The sequence below is a fragment of the Girardinichthys multiradiatus genome, chromosome 6 (genome assembly GCF_021462225.1).
Source record: "Girardinichthys multiradiatus isolate DD_20200921_A chromosome 6, DD_fGirMul_XY1, whole genome shotgun sequence".
In the NCBI taxonomy this organism is placed as follows: Eukaryota; Metazoa; Chordata; class Actinopteri; order Cyprinodontiformes; family Goodeidae; genus Girardinichthys; species Girardinichthys multiradiatus.
In genome coordinates this window covers 43,779,883-43,797,926 of record NC_061799.1, presented here as the reverse complement: position 1 = coordinate 43,797,926, position 18,044 = coordinate 43,779,883, and the positions used below count along the sequence as shown (strand labels likewise).

Sequence of the window (18,044 nt, the reverse complement as noted above, 5' to 3'; positions counted from 1 at the left end):
TCTGTACGATAAGAATTGTTTTGGATGTCGAGGTTTAGTCATTGTTCAAACAGGAAAATTGCTTTCTGTTTGCAAAAATATATATTCTGGGGTTGAGTTGTTAAGGTGTTTGGCGGGTTTAAAGCCTGCCCACAGCAAAAAATGCTGTAACAGCCCAAATAGGTGTAGTTTGTGCTCTGCATGTATGCAAAAACTTGACAAAAATTTGTGAGTGTTGTCTTTTGGTGTCTGTAGCTGTGATGGTTGAGTGGTTAAGGTGTTGGACTTGAAATCTACTGGAGACTCCCTGCACACATTTCTTTATTGTTACTTCCTAATGTCAGTTTGAGATCTTTATTGACATACACATGCTGGCAAACAACTGCATAACTATCTGTGTGTAATCTGGCACACATGCAAAGCAGTGAAAGTTTTATAAATATAGCAGACGCATCTAGAACAGATGCTGGACCATCAAACATTTAGTCAAAATAGTGAATCTGTCAGGGTTGTGGGTTTGGAGGCAGGACTGGGATGCAGAACATGGTGAGGAGGGCGCATGGTGAATAGATGAAGTTTTTAATAATGAAACTGAAGGTAGACTTACAGACTGATAATCTGAGAGCACAAGATCAGGAGGTGAACTAAAAACAAACCACTAGGAGAAACTCGGGAAGACAACTAGGGTTGTTAACATAAGGAACCAGCGGGGAACAATGAAAACTAGAGAGCTTATAAGCTGAGGGAAGTGGAGTATGGACCAATGAGACAGAGAGGCAGGTAATCAGAGGAAACATGAAACACGGACCAGGCTACAGAGAACTGAGGGAATATGTTACTATGGAAACGGGAGCTGGAGAATGCAGAGACTGGAAGGGAGAACTAAATTAAACTAGAGACAACTCTAGGGAAAAGAAACCTAAACATAAACTAACATAATTAGTAGTTCTATGTAGAACTAAACAGGGGCATGGGGAAAAGCTAAACTAATGGAAAACAGACCTAAGGAAACCTATATAAATAAAAACCCTAACATAAAACACAAAACTAAATCCAGAAGAGACACTAACTAGACAAAGCAGGGACATGAAGAACTATACTAAGAGCTAGGCTGGGAAACAATAATCTTGAACAAATAATCTTAAGGGGAAACAAGCAACTGGGTAAATAATAACAAAAAGGGGTCTTAGGCCAAAGGGAAAAGGGGAACTAATAAACTAGAAGAATGCAGCAAGAACAATTAACCTAACAGTAAACAAGCACAGAAACACTAACCGAGAAACTCAACTAGAAAACCCAAAGCAGCAAAGAGAACTGTTCTAATACTAATAATAATAACCAAAGGAGAAACCATTCTAAGTAATAAATAAATGAGAAAGAAACCACCGAGGGAACTATGGGCAAGGGGAGAAAGACCTACTAAAACTGGGAGGCAGGAGAGAGAACAAAACTATCAGGATGGCAGAAGGAATAAACAAACATAACTACTATACCCAAAGGAATAGAAACACCTAACTGAGAAAGTAAACAAACACAAAACCCAAAATGGCCGATCCAGACAGAATCACAGTTAAAAGACCCAGAGCATAAATCATAAATGCACCAAACAGCATTTTCAGAGTTGGATTGTGTCCTACTTTGGTTTTGCATGAGGTTGATTGGTCATATTGACCTTCAGCATATGAACCGTGGAGATTCATATGCTGGAGACACACCACATCATGAGAGCATTGTTGCGTTATGCACCAAGGTTTCTGGTAACCCCCTCAGCCAACTTTTGGGTTTATGCTTTCGACGCAGCGACTGCCATTAACCCAAGAGCAGAGACGACTGCACTTGGAGTGATGCCAGATGGTACAGATTGCAGACGACTGACATCCCTACGTAAGTTACATTTCTTACCCCTCTTGAATTTATACGTGACATTTTCTTCAGTCTGACTTGGCTGTTTGCTTTTACTTAGCAATGTCTAAACGTTTCAAGATTCCAGGGATTCTGTTTGACAGGGTAGAGTCAGTGGTGGACACATGGAAAGTCTCAGTTTCACAGTTTGCAAGCTTGGTTGAGTCACCAAGCAATCAACCGTCGACAGTCCAGGAGTGATTGCTGTAAAGTCAGGCACTTGTGAAATCAACTTTCCTTAGAGAGAAAACGTTTCACCAACTGGAATAATAAACTGAACTTGACTGTGTTGTTTTATAACTAGGGCCAAAAATTGAATGTATGTAAATGATTTTAAATCTAATCTATGATTGGAACAACAAGAAAATGTTTTTGTGTTTCTGTCTGTGGGGGGAAGCTTTGAAACAAAGGAGCAATGTCCAAAAATGAAACACTTTAAAACACGGTAGAAAAAGATGATTAAAGATGATCAGATCTGAATAATATTAACATTACTATCATTATTTTCATTTATTCCTTTTAAATGGTGGCGCAGTTGGTAGCACTGTTGCCTTGCAGCAAGAAGGTCCTGGGTTCAATTCCCAACCTGGGGTCTTTCTGCATGGAGTTTGCATGTTCTCCCCGTGCATGCGTGGGTTCTCACCGGGTACTCCGGCTTCCTCCCACAGTCCAAAGACATGCCTGTTAGGTTAAGTGGTTTCTCTAAATTGCCCTTAGGTGTATGAATGAGTGTGTGCGTGGTTGTTTGTGTGTTGCCCTGTGATGGACTGGCGACCTGTCCAGGGTGTACCCTGCCTCTCACCCATAGACTGCTGGAGATAGGCGCCAGCTCCCCCGTGACTCACTATGGAATAAGCGGTAGAAAATGACCTGACTGACTGACCTTTTAAATACTGTGCATTCTATTATTGTCTTAAGGTGACGGATATGTTTGTATCTTTGTATGTTTTTCTTGATGAATAAGAAGTGATAGGCTCAATGTCATAGGAGAATGGGTGGATTAATATCAGTTTATTCACTCTTTTAATCATGTAAATACTCTATATTAGTAAATATTGCTGTTACAGATGGATCTGTCTGTATGATTGGATTGAATGGAATAGGTACGTCTGCACACAATCTTTTTGTAAAATGTGTTGAGACAACATTTGTTGTGAATTGGCACATTATAAATAGACTATATTCAATTAAACTGAGTCTAATGAGGGCTGTTAAATACACCACCAGGTGCCTAGCATAAGTACCATGTTGCATTTTTAAGTGTCAGGCCAGGTGAACGTTTAACTTTTTGTAATTATGTAACGTTTACCTTTTATACAGTTTAAATATAATAGAGAGAGATACATATCAGTGTTAGACTTAAACTAGGTGAAATTTTAAACTGTATTACTTCAAAGTGCATGTAATTCATTGAAACAAACTTTGCTGTTCAGTCTTCTTTCATAAAGTCCTTCTCCTGTTTACTTTTCCTACTCTTTTTGCTAAAAATTAGCAAAAAGGTGCCCCTATCCAACATTTAGTATTATTTTAAATTCCCTTTTGAGTGCCAACCCTTAACTCTGGGCTTTTCTCACATTTAATGATACAGATCACCAAATCCATACATTTTTTGAAAAAATTAAAGGTTTTTAAGTGCGCCTTATAGTGCGGAAAATACGGTACTCATTTTTACTTCTCGGTTTTCACTGATACCAGGTACTTCCTAATGCTATCAGCTATTTGGATTAGTTAGTGGCCACGGCTCATTCATTCTGACTCAGAGTCACCAGGTTCGCTCAGTTGACTGAGTTCGTATAGATAAAATATTATTACATACGTTATGAAAGATCCTGCAGCCCCAACTGAGTGATAATTTTATCTGATATGAAAGAAAGGAAAATATTGACGTGAGGAGAGGAATGAGGAAAAATCTAAGGAGCGAAGTCTTGCCAAACACTGATGATTGATGTCTCTATCTCTTTCGCCTCACCCTCCCTGCTGCAGGGATGTAGGAGCAGTTAATCATGAACCTAATCTTACTGGTGTGATTTATTTCTCTTCACATGCCATTTGTCAATCAATAATACATTTTTCACATTTTGGACTAGAGGTAGAATAAGGTTAGATAATAGGGGAAGCAAATACATAAACAGGAGCTGAATGTACGGCGTCCTGTTGCCCTCAAATATCACCAACTGTGTTAACAAGAATCAGTCCATAGATAGATAGATAGATAGATAGATAGATAGATAGATAGATAGATAGATAGATAGATAGATAGATAGATAGATAGATAGATAGATAGATAGATAGATAGATAGATAGATATATAGATAGATAGATAGATAGATAGATAGATAGATAGATAGATAGATAGATAGATAGATAGATAGATAGATAGATAGATAGATAGATAGATAGATAGATAGATAGATAGATAGATAGATAGATAGATAGATAGATAGATAGATAGATAGATAGATAGATAGATAGATAGATAGATAGATAGATAGATAGATAGATAGATAGATAGATAGATAGATCAAACAAAGAACATCATTATAAAATAAATTCTGATTTAATAATCTTCACCTACTCAACATGCAAAGTTCTACATAAAAGGGGTAGAATATCTAACTAAGCAGAAATAAAGCAAAACAGCAGTGGGTGTGTATGGAATCAACCAGCAGTTATGGCAAAATAACAATATGACAAGGGGGGTGGTGGTGAGTGGAGAGTGGGGCTGCAGCTCCACTGTAACTCAGTGATACTCTGTCATAAAACCTCCCCCAACTCTTGAGCAGACAAAGAGTTATAAAACTTTTGGCGGCAAGCTAGCAAGCAGTGAGGTTGAAGACAAAGAAAATGGGGAATTTCACCATGAGGTTATTTTAGCAGTCCAGTCTCAGCGCACCTGCGCTGTGGCTCTCAGGTGGTAAATACCCCACAAAACACGCACAGAGCTGGGAGCACAGCGGCTTCCAGATGTCCACACAGCACATCAAATTTTCAATAACAAGGTTACATGCACATATCATTCAGAACACATTAGATTCTAGCTGCACTAAAAATTTCCTCTACCCTGCCCGGCTATTCCTAATAAAGAAATAAAAAGATTAAAATAAAGGATGGGTTTTACTTGGTGAAGTTTCCTTCTAGGGCAGCGAGTGAGAGGAAAAAAAGGGGGGTGAAGCGTTGCTGCGCGTCCGCAGTTAAACTCCAAGAAAGTGGTCAGTCTTCATCCTTTGGCCTCCTTGGCGAAAAGGGAAAAACCGTAATCTGACCGTCAGGAGTCGACTTCGGATGAAACACGGTGGCGGTTTGTCTCCTCGAAACTCCATGTTTTTAGTTACGTGTTAAACTCACGTCTTCAATCGGCAAAGGGAAATTTCTGGCCTTCCTAGTCCAGAAACCTCAGTTATGAATTGTTCGTTGGCCAACGAGAGAGAATAAATGAAATCCACTCTGGACTCTTCTCCAGGTGATGCTTCAGATGTTGGTAACCGAACCCGGTCTCCAGCTGAAAAGCGGGTGTTCAAAATGGAGGCCCTGTTATATAGTGTCTTGTGACGTCAGACTTGGGACACCTCGTAATATCAGTCGTAGTGTTCGACGGGATATGTCGGAGCGGACTGTCCTGGATACAAAATGGCCGATGCCGTTGGAAAGGCATAGTGACGTCCCGCATTGTGCAAGTAGTCCAATATTCAGCAGACAAGTGGTCCAACAGATGGATAGATAGATAGATAGATAGATAGATAGATAGATAGATAGATAGATAGATAGATAGATAGATAGATAGATAGATAGATAGATAGATAGATAGATAGATAGATAGATAGATAGATAGATAGATAGATAGATAGATAGATAGATAGATAGATAGATAGATAGATAGATAGATAGATAGATAGATAGATAGATAGATAGATAGATAGATAGATAGATAGATAGATAGATAGATAGATAGATAGATAGATAGATCGATCGATCGATCGATCGATCGATCGATCGATCGATAGATAGATAGATAGATAGATAGATAGATAGATAGATAGATAGATAGATAGATAGATAGATAGATAGATAGATAGATAGATAGATAGATAGATAGATAGATCGATCGATCGATAGATAGATAGATAGATAGATAGATAGATAGATAGATAGATAGATAGATAGATAGATAGATAGATAGATAGATAGATAGATAGATAGATAGATAGATAGATAGATAGATAGATAGATCGATCGATCGATCGATCGATAGATAGATAGATAGATAGATAGATAGATAGATAGATAGATAGATAGATAGATAGATAGATAGATAGATAGATAGATAGATAGATAGATAGATAGATAGATCGATCGATAGATAGATAGATAGATAGATAGATAGATAGATAGATAGATAGATAGATAGATAGATAGATAGATAGATAGATAGATAGATAGATAGATAGATAGATAGATAGATAGATCAAACAAAGAACATCATTATAAAATAAATTCAGACAGTGACAATATATACAAGATAGTGTATATTCACCTGACCTCCACATGGCACAGCAGGATCGGCAGACAGAAGCTTGTCTAAAAACAACTTGGGGGGACACTGTGTGAATGTTTATGTCCGTGCGTGTGTGTGTGTGTGTGTGTGTCTGTGTGTGTGGTGCAACTTCTGGTTAAAACATGCTTGTTCTTCATTCAGTGAAGTAACTAGAGGTGAGTAGAGTAGCCAGAAATGATCCTTAAGTAAGGGTACTTCAAAGTAATACTATTTAAGTACAGGTAAGGCATGGTGTAGTAAAACTACAGTCATATCCACTAAATTTGAATATTATTGAAAGTTTCTGCTAGTTTTTCAGTAACTCGGTTCAAGTGAATCACATGATATAGATTAATTCCACACAGACTGATGTTTTTAAGACTTTATTTCTGATGATTTCCCACTTAGAGCTAACATCAAAATACAGAATTTAAAACTTTTGGGTGCTAGCATTCAAACAGATGTTGTCTACCATGTGGAAGGCATTAAATAGACCTCAAAGAAGAAAATCTGCTCTTATTGTGTAACGTGGATGAGGTTTGATGAGTCCGTTTCGTCAGGTCAGGACCTAGAGCTCAGTGTGACTCGATCTCCTGATGTGTTTGTAGGACGGCTGAGACCTGCCTGCAACTCCATGCAATCTATGTTATGAATCAGGTTTGGAAATGAAGCAAATAACAAGCAAAAGCTGTGCAAAAACTGTGCAAAATGTTGAGCAATGTTTGATGCGGCCGTGCTGAGTGCTGATTGCTGATTTTTCTGTGAGGAATGTGTTTTATTCTTGGTTCCTGGATGTCAATGAAAGATGCCTACACGCACACACACCCACACGCACACACACACACACACACACACACACACACGTTTGCCTGATAACTGTTAGCATCAGAGCCTCAACAGAATAAAGCTGGTGGCACACAATGGAAAATAGAAAGCTTTTGCCTCTGCTGAGTGTTATTACAAATTTCAGTCCATCAATTGACACGAGTGTGAACATTTCAGATAAAAGAGGCACACGAGCTGTTATTAGAGACACACAATGGATCGAGGACTCATGTCAGATTGATTTTAAAGTGACATATGATGCCAAAGTGATTAGCTGAATATAGTAGCTTTCTGCTGTGATGAAAAAAACTCTTGATCAAAAATCAGACACTGCAGGAAGTGCTTTTGCTAAGAAAGCTTTTGTTAGAATTTCCTTTGAGTTTTAATTTGATGGCGCTGGAAGCATTCAGTGTAAGAAAAGACAGAAACAATGTTGCTTGTTATCGCCTGTGAGCAAGCCTGGCAGAGGGTCAAGGTAGGAGTGCCATCTGATGGTTTGTTTGAGGTGATGGAGTCAAACATCTCTCATTTATATATCTCTGCCTGCCTCTCTCTGCTGTGAACGGCTTTGAAGCCCGGGTGGGGAACTGGTTTCAAAGCATCTTTGTCATTTAGCTTGCTGAGTGTGAGCAGCTCCTTGCCGAGCAGCCGTCTCTCCGTCTTTCAAAGCCAGGCGTTGTGGGGGAGGATCACAGGCCGAGAGGCAGCTCGATGGCGAGGCTTTGTGGAGGATCAGTCGGATCCTCTTGATGGGTGGGTACTCGTTGTTGGGGGGGCCTTCAGGCCAAAAGTGCAGTTTCTCCCAGCATGTCTGTTCGCTGGCTGTCAGGAACGATGTGTCAGAACTTTTGTCTCCAGACACTGATGTGATCCTAGTCAGAGATGTTCCAGGATGAGGAGACAAAATAATACCCAGATTATTGTGCAATACCTCAGAAACTCAATGGTACTTTGTGCTAATGATTCCTTTTTTGATTTTTTGAGTTATTCTGTGTGTTGCAATTATTCTTTTAACAATTTTGTTCGATTATGATTTTATTTTCCTTATTTAAGAATGAATTTTGTCCAGAAACATTTCAGGGTAACTCCTGAAACTCTTGACAAAACAGTTTGTGGCAAGTAGACCACGAAACTAAACAAAATAAGCAAAAACTTGATTTAAGACAAAGAGGGGTCTTCATTACCTTTATGTCAAATCTTTGGCAGGCAGAACAATTTGAATTAAGAGAACATTTAAAAAGAAAGTGACCACTTAGATCATCTTCATTTTAAACTGAATTATCACCTGAAGGGGGCAGTTATGGAAATGAACTATTTGATTCTGCACAGTGCCATAAAACTGTACTGCCAGCTGGGAGGGAACATTTATATGAGAGATAAAGAGCTGCAGTTTGAAATGAGAGTCATCATTTCAGAAAGAATTGACACCTCAGAAGACAAGCTGATCTATGGAGATTTGAACTCATATTCTAGAATCTAGAATCTATATGAACACAAACTCTGATCAGTTCTTTGTCGAGAAAGTTTTTCGTTTGCTTGACAGAGGTTTTGCATAAAATATCGTTTAGATTTTAAGTTTGGCTTTAGGTTCTGGTTCCTTTTTAACTTATTGTTCTGTATGTACCACTTATTGTACCACTTAACTCTGACATTTGAATCAAGTTGCTTTGGATGAGCTCCAGTGTCCCACCCAGTTGAGAGAATTGGTGGACAGGAGAACCATTAGTGGGGCACTCTACTGTGGTATCTGGGTGGCAGGAAGAAAGTCATTATTGAACAAAAGGAAGACATAAGAAGTCATGTTTGCAGTTTTGCAGTCATGTAGGAGACAGAAAACATGTGGAAGAAGGTGCTTTAATCAGATGAGACCAAAATCAAACTTTTAGGTGTAAAATACAAAAGAGTGGTTGAACCCAAAGACTTGCAGTTGTAAGTGCAATTAAGTTTTTTTTTTACAAAGTATTGATTTAGGGGGGTTAAATACAACTGCACACCGCACTTTTTTGATGTTTTCTTGTTAAATCAATTTATTTTCCTTCCACTTTACATCTATGCTCTTTTTGTGTTGGTTTGTCACATAAAATCTTAATGAAATACACTGAGGTTTGTTGTAACGTGACACAAAGTTAAAAGGTTTGAGGGGTTTAAATACTTATGCAAGACACAGTAAAAAACATTATTATTATAACATAAAACATACAATTTAGCAAAGAACAAGTTTTAAACTGGATCATTAGGCTAATTGTTTCTAGCAACATTTAAAAAAAGACAATTTGTACAACTTTCAGTAAAATTCAGTAGATAGGGGAGCTAGACAGTCACACAACTGGATGTTTACCTCAGACAAAGTAATTTTCTGAGTTATTAGATGAAAAAGTGGCATTCGGTAGATGATCAAATGAAGGGTTATGGATTTCTCAGGTCCTGTGTCACCTTGGTTGGATTTTGTTCTATATCACAGGGACATAACTTTGACATGACATTTATCTGCTGGAGAAAGTTCCCCTCCTGTTTATGTCCTCCCCTTTTTCCATTTTGTAATAAAATACAGCACAATTCAGTGTCACAGTCAGTTCCAACTGAAAATAAATGGAAAAGTATGTTAAAAAATCCTTGAAAGACCTTCAGAAAACACAGAGAACCGATCCAGACCGCTGATCTAAAGTCCAGCTGCATGCAGGGAGAAAACAAAGAGATGAGGGATGATCCGAGACATGTGCACACCATCTCTCTCTAACTGCTGCATTTAAAAATCTGCACAAAACTGGGATTTTGAGTTAGAATAAAAGTTAAATAAATCAGTTTAATGAAATAATTTAAGATCATTAGGTGCCATCAGAGTATCAGTAAAGGTCAGTTACAGGTCTGGGATTAAATATAAAAAGAACAAGGGGATAAATAATAATAATAAATTACATTTACTAATAAAACAGTGAAAGGTTTTATGTGTTAAATTCAAATAATCAAGCAACATAGGAGTATTAAAACATTCAGTGTAAGAGGTTACCTACAGTTATTTGTACTCTGGGAAGCATCTTTCTGTCCAGTAAATGATCTGAACACCTTTTTCATTCCAGACAAAAGTTATTTTGTTATTTTATTTGCAAAGCTATAGAATTGCACATTATTTTATGACAGTGCCTCAAAAAAATGCCTGAAAAATGGTCTTACACAAAATCTTCTGCAGCCCAGAGTGTATTACACCCCGCTGGGAATTATATCCCCACAAGAAACAGAAGTAAAAACCATGTTATGGAAATGCACATTTGCAGGATTTTTATTTTCAGCCACTTCTTGGAGCAAGTGAAGCGTGAGGGCGTCCATAGAATATTCATCGTTTCCCATGATCCCCCCTCGTCTCTCCTCCTTCTCCCTCTGTTCTTGCGTAATCTTACATAATGTATTGAATATTTAAAGCAGGTTGAGCTCAAGTGGTTGTTTGCTGCTGAAGGAACGAGGACAATGGTTGGATGCACTCAGGCGGAAACAAACAGACGTAGGAACACGAGGAGGGATGCAGTTCAAAATAATCAAAGGATGTGTTCTGCTGCAGGAATGATGAGTACACAACACCTACTGCATGATGGTTCGAGTTATTTCAAATATTTATCCTCCCTAATGGGGGGGGGGGGGGGGGGGGGGGGGGGGGTGTACTTACTTTTAAATAATCTTACAGGAATAAAATACTTGCATTATTACCACTGTAGTATCCTCTGACTATTAAATGTGTGAAACTCATCATTGTTACTATAAAATATTAATTTAATAATAATAAAATGCAATTAAAGCTATAAAATATTCAGCTCCCTGATTTTTATATGTAATGAGATGCTCATGGACCTTTTCAAATTAAGATTCTCCAATTTCATGAAATAGGTTGTTTTCTGAGAGTAAATTGAGCAATAATTACTGAGATGACAAACTAAAACCCCCCTCTAATTTCAAAAATGCTGTAAATGCATTTACAGACAATAAATCTTGATTAAATTAATTCTTTCAAAAACACTTACAAATGAAAGCGGTAACATCAAAGATAAAGATTTTAAGATTAGTTTAGGGAACCCAAAGAGCTTTCTTGTGAGGGGGTGTCACCAATAACACCCCACAGCAAAGACAGGGGAGTGTGTGTGTGTGTGTCTGTGTGTGTGTGTGTGTGTGGATGAAAATAACTGCAGATACCTGCTTTGATGTCCAGCACTTAAAAACCCCATTGAGAAATCAGTTGGAAATACTCCACGAAGAACCTGAGCCTCAATGAACCGCCTCATTGGTGCTGGAGTTCTCCTCCATCATCGCCATTGGCTGTGGAGGCAGCTCTGATGCTGGCTCTCGCCTAGCAACAGGCACGAGAGCATCCACTGCAGAGCGCCCATATCACACACACACACACACACACACACACACACACACACACACACATACTGAGGCGGGTTTATGCGGGAGAGCAGCTGATAGATCAAGCATGTGAAGACGTACAGAAACAGACACGGACACAGGATGTGCCACATGGAACCACACCAACACACAACATGAAGCCACACTCAGTAATTACAGCTTACACTGGCTTGTTTAAGTCTTACATAATGAGCAGCTTCAGCTTGGAGAAGCAGCTGGACAGTTTAAACCACATCACTGATTACTGTACACAACTCTTTCTTTTTAAATGCAAACATATGCTGGACTTTAACAGTTTCACAAACTGTGAGGAAATATCAATCCTCTCTTTTTCTGGTTTATTGTTTCTATCCTCAGATATCTCTTCCAGTGCATTTAAAAATAGTTAAATCACACATCCACATTATACTAGCATACTTGGATTTTTCTAATGTGGAAAGTTAGTAGCGATGACAAAAACCTGACACAAATTAATGTTTGAGTTAGTTATTTAGTTTTGTTGACCTTTACTATTAAACTAAACAAGGCACTAAAGACATTTAAAGCAGGGTTTGGTTCTACAACATCCCAAGCGTTAACCATCTGCCAGAGCTCTGAGCAATCCATCATCTGGACACAGAGAGAGGATGGACCACTGCAGACCTACGAGGATGTGGACATCCACCTAAACTGACAGACATGTGGTGCTTACATTGATTTCTAACATGGGGTACAGTTGATGGAGAAGATGAATAGAGCTAAATACAGGACAGTCCTGGATATAACAGTTGTTAGAAGCTGCAAAAGACTTGATACTAGGATGGAGGTTCACCCTCAGGTGGGATAACAACCCTAAACATGAACGTAAGCTGTTTTCTGTTTTTAACACACCATTTCCATGGTGACAAACAGTGGTGGCAGTATCATAAGGTGTGTATGTTCAACAAGGAGAGGAAAAGGTGGTTCCACAAAGTACTGACTCAATGAGGACTGAAAACAAATCCACCCCACAGTTTTTAGATTTTAATTTGCAAAAACCTTCTACTTTTTGATTAGGCTCTACTTTGTGTTGGTCTATCACATAAAATCCAAATATTTTACATCAAAGTTTGTGTTAGTACTGTGAATACCTTTGCAAAGGCACTGTATTTGTACTGTTCCTTTAAGGCGCTTCTTTTCTTTTCCAGCGCTGATGAACTCGTTGTCTTCAACATTTTCTAAATATAGATACTAAGAGCTTCAGTAAACAATTACATGGAGTGACAGGTCTGAGAAAGCACTGAAGATGAGGAATCATGTACAATTCATTAGTGTAGCTCCAAAAAACACGTTAATAGATCTTTAAATTCAACGAACACGTGTTTGATTGTAATGTGTGTCATTAATTTGCTGCTTGACCGAGAAACTGGGTTGTTTTTGAAGGTTTCTAACCCACAGAACTGATCCTGAAAAAGCTTTGAGCTGCAGATGAACAGCAACAATGCACAGTTAAATTCAGCACATGAAGTCTGGAGGCAGGAGTCATGTGAATACAGGTGCTCATACTGTATGTCGGGGCATTTATTAACCTTGATCTGGGGCCACATTTACACAAAGTTGCTCTATATTTAAACCACAATGAATAATTTAAACCACTTAAACAAACACGTACAAGCAACAGGAGAAATTTGTCAAAGTGACAGTGCTGCAAACAAGTCAATGAAATGAAAGAGGCGAACAAGGCGTTGGTACAAGAACATTTCAATACAATAATGAATAAACATCAGCTTATCTCTCCAACACCCTGTACCTGCAGGGAAAAAATCATTGTTTCTCCTATCCAAAAATATATGTTTGTTTTTTTCTGAAGCTACAGTTGCATTTATCTTTAGTACTCGGATGTTTTTTGCTGAGGAGAGCCTAAAGTACAGTGCAGCATTCAGACTTTGTGTCTTTTAACTGCTCAGCCAAGGCATTGTCTGACCTAAATGCTTCATGAACTTCTGCTGTTTTCATCAGTAAATCACATCAGAGATAAAGACAACCTGCTAAACCTGATTAAACATGAAGGGTTTTAGAGTTTCTTCCAGTCGGTTTCTGTTTGCTGTTCTCAGTGATGTTGCTGAGTTCAGGTTTCCTTTCTGCTGCAGATAAACTGTATCTGAAGGTCTTTAAGAGACAGAAAAAAATCCAGCAAGGACCTGAGAGATGCATCATCTACTACGTGGCACATTTTTAGTTATTAGCTTTTCTGCTTGTGGTATCTTTGGGATTGTCATAGATTCATTTAAAGATTTTATTTTTGTTATATTTCTAAAAGATCATTCAATATTGCTGCAGAGTTAAATGAGTAACTTATTATCTGAGGAAATTTGCTGATGGTGTTGCACATTAGAACTAAATCAGAACAAGATGTCAAAAAGATGAAAGGCTGAGGAGGATGAGGCATGGATGGATAAACAGTTAAGGGAGAGGGAGGGCGGGGCTTAAAAATGTGATAATCGCTCCAGAACAAGTGTGCTGAGTACAGACACATTATGCTGGGTTTTTTTCTTCCTTTATCCATGCAGGTATATCTCACTTTTTCTTAAAGGTGAGACTGAGGTGTGGTCCTGCTCCTAGACCACAAGTCAACACACTAACTACAATTGCAATTCTGGCTGCCGTGAACTTTGTGTTTTCTGTTTTTATTTACATAGAAAGTTCTCCTGGTCCAGTGCTTCTGTGTTTGTCTGTGTCTTCTTTCTTTCCTCTCAACCCCTTGCAGATAGCTACTTGCATCGGTTCTGCTTGTGCTGGAGGTTTTTATTCAGATAAAAGTAGTTGCTCCTTTCCAGTATGTTTGCTCAGAATGAGGGATTACTGGAAACTCAATATTTGATGCATTAAGATAGAAAACGTTTTACTAATTGGCATTTCATTACTGACTGAGTTTGATTTTATTGGTTTGAATTCAACTGTGATTGGATTTAAACCTAAATATGTCTTTATGGAATGAATCCGACTTCATTGAACGAATTTAGATTAAAGTTGATTGCATTTCATTTAATAAACTGTATCAATTTATCTTGCAAAGTGCCTTGAGATTATGTTGGCTGAGAATGTGCTCTATATAAATAAACTGAACTTATCAGAATCTGCCATTAATGGGTTTTGTTTTTGTTTACTTTTTCTGTGGGTTTTTAGTTTAATTTTCTTAACTATTTCTTCTTAAATCCTTGTGTTCATATGTTTGCTCATATTCCCCAGCAGGTCAGTGTTACTTAGTTTTGTTAGTTAGTTATTTTCCCCAGGTGTCAGGGTTTAGGGTTCTGTGTGTGTGTTTGTGTTTTTGTCTGCACTTTGTTTTCAGTTTCCAGATGGTGCTGGAGTTTCTCAGGTGTGCTGGATGACAGGTGCGACTGATCTGCTGATTGCATTGGAGGAGTATTTAAGCAGGAGGCTGCCAGCACTCTGATGCCAGAGTGTTTGCCTTCAGTGGTAACAAGCTCAGCCACTTCTAAGCTATGCTTCGTTCTTTGACTTTAAACTGACGTTGTTTATGTTTGTTTGCATATGTTCCTTCGCAGGCAGAAACCTGAACCTTATGAACATTCTTCGTTGAACTTGACTTCGGTTCCAGAAGTTACTGGACAATCAAGATTACCTATATTTGGTGGATTTCGTTTGGATTTTGTTTCCAAGCACCTAGCTGGCAGCTTCCTGTTATCCTCCGTCTCCTGTACCAAGGCAGAAGCGTACCCTGTCCACCCTCTAACGCAAGTATCTGAACATTGAACTAACTCCTGAACTCACCAGAACTCACTCTACAGCTCAAGTAAACATCTGGATTTTCTCCGCTTTGCACACCTGGGTCCCGACTCCCTCTACTCCTGGCGACCTGACTTCCCTCACTTAGTAAACCGTTACACTGTTAAACATAATTACCTCTCGTTAATTCATTATAGTTCTTGTTTTCACCAGTTCTCTTTCTATGCAGTTGGCGATTCTACCATTCCAGTATCACCATTTGTAAATAAAACGCCTTTCATTGATTCAGTTGCATTTCTGAGTGTGAGGGTCAGCTCTCTCGAAGAAAATGACACCAGGTCTTTTGTTCCTTTCTGTTTGTTACTTTAGATTTAGTTTTTTTTCCCCGGGATCGTCATTTTAGTAGAGTTCTCTCTTGTTTAGGCTCTCATGTTTATTTCCTTTCTGTCAGGTCATTAGTTGCTGTCAGTCACTTAGTGTTTCATTTATTGTCCCTGTTAGTGTTTTCCTTTATGTCCTCAGACTACTTTGTTAGTTCTTACTTTCCTGATTCCTAATGTTTTGTTGGTCATAGTTTCCCTAGATCTGTCCCCTGAGTTTTGTTATTTTGTCTTTGTTTCCCTGTTAATTAGTCTTCTCAGATTCATTCCCCATCAGTTCTCTGCAGCTTATACTTACACCTGTTCAGCATTCATCTAATTACTTGCCTCCCTTTCTCATTGGTTCCACATTGCACTCACTGTTTCTCATTGACATTTACCGGTTCCTCCCGTCAACTAGCCTGCTGTTTTCCCTGTTGACTCTCTGCACTACCTTGTGGGAAACTTGGGTAAGTTTTTGGAAACCTTTTTCATTAGAAGAACCATATCTCTCATCATGCTGCTGCCCAGTGTGTATCTGCGTTTTGGTCCAAACCCACCACAAACATTGAGAGAACTGAAGTGAATTAAAGAAGAACAAAGTGTGTGTGGAAACAAAATCAATTTAAACTCTTTATGTTTATTGAGAAATTTCTTGAGGAAAAAAAGACAATCTAAAGGCATCACTGTGTGTTTTGTCCAACTATAGGCGAAACACAACAGCTGAACATCTGACATCTTTGCTCTGTCAGGAGCCTCCTGCAGCACCAAGCTGCTTTTCTGATCCTCCAGCAGTGTCTGTCTGTGCGTTCGTCATGTGGGAAACAATGACTGCAGCTTTTTCATTCCTAACACTTAAATATCCAGGAATTTTCATGATTTCAGTCATCATGGACAGTGAAAGCATTCTTCAGTTTGATGCAACAGATCATGTTGACAGATTTGTCAATAAAGGTGCTGTTTTTATATGTATCGGTTTTAAACTAAAACTCTCATATTCATCAGTCCAATCTATAAACTGCCTGTAACTTAGTAGCAGTAGATGCAGCTTATGCATTCTGGAATAATAGGAACTTGTAAAAATAGGATCTTCTGGAGTAGGGTGATTAAACCTTCTGACATGAGGGGAGAACCTGGCTGGTGTGGTGGTGTTTGTGTGGTTACTTCCGTCATATCGCAGCATGGTGGGTTCCTGAATGGTGGTCTATGGTTCACAGCAATGCTCTGGGCTGGCTGTGGGCTGCAGGGACTGAGCTGGGCCCTGATAGCTGTCCTACTCTCTTGACCTCCCTGGGACTGTCCAATTGGGTGGGATGGCATGGTGTCCTCTCTTGCAGGTTTGGAGAGCTCGAGGTGGTTCCTCCTCCTCAGTGCTGGGCAGTTGAGTCAGTGCCTGGCTGCTGGGGGTGAGAGGGTCGCAGGCTTGATCTGCACTGGGGGATGTTGCAGCAGAGGTTAGGAAGGATGTCACATTAAAGGAAGACGTTATCTTTATTCAAAGGTTTTTCCAAAAAACATGGCATAAGCCACAGCAGCTATAGACATGAGTTGAGCCACAAACTTACATGAAAACTCAGAGCAGGAGCGTAGCACAAACTGAACATAGTCATGGTAGTGAACGGGAGGAACCAGCGAAGAACAATGAAAACGAGTCAGCTTATAAACAGAGGGGAGTGGAGTATGGACCAATGAGACAGAGAGGCAGGATATCAGAGGAGACGAGAATCAGGTGTGGACCAGGCTGCAGAGAACTGAGGGAATATGAATGGTTCCTTTGGTGACCAGACTGGAAGACAAAAGGAATATAAGATGAGCTAGACTATAACATAACCAAAGGGAAAACTGACTACAAAAACAAAACTATGAGTAAGGGACTGAATAACAAAACTCAGGGAAACAGATCTAAGTGAAACTATGGACAAAGATATACAACCAAAGAAGCATAAGAACCAAGAATAATCATTAACTAAAATAAACTGAGAAACTAGAGGGAACAGAAGAAGCACCACAACCTAAGATATAAGAAACTGGCAACCTAAGAATTAACAGAAGAAACCATAAAGAAACCCTAACTACAAAAGTAAACAAACCTAAATCAACACTGACTGAACTAACTGGGAAGGAAGCAGAGAAAGCGAGGACTAGAATAAATACAAAGATGTAAACAATAACTAAAGCTAACCTATAAGAAGTAACTGGAAGAATATAAATTAACTTGAGGAGCTAACACAGAGTAAATAACTGAAGGGAAAACTAATGACAAGGAGTAAGCAGATGAAAGAAACTGATAAACTAGAAGAATACAAAGAAACAAATACCTAACCATAAATAAAACATACTAAATG

The 18,044-nt window shown here is 38.8% G+C and overlaps 1 long non-coding RNA gene across 1 annotated transcript; it reads right to left on the bottom strand.

Moving 5' to 3' along the window:
* Nucleotides 1-16,319: 16,319 nt before the first annotated feature.
* On the bottom strand, nucleotides 16,320-17,562 carry LOC124870536. Its single transcript, XR_007038799.1, has 2 exons — nucleotides 17,265-17,562; nucleotides 16,320-17,132 (listed from the first exon to the last, which is right to left on the bottom strand). It is a non-coding gene; the product is annotated as an uncharacterized LOC124870536 (long non-coding RNA).
* Between the last annotated feature and the right edge of the window lie 482 nt (nucleotides 17,563-18,044).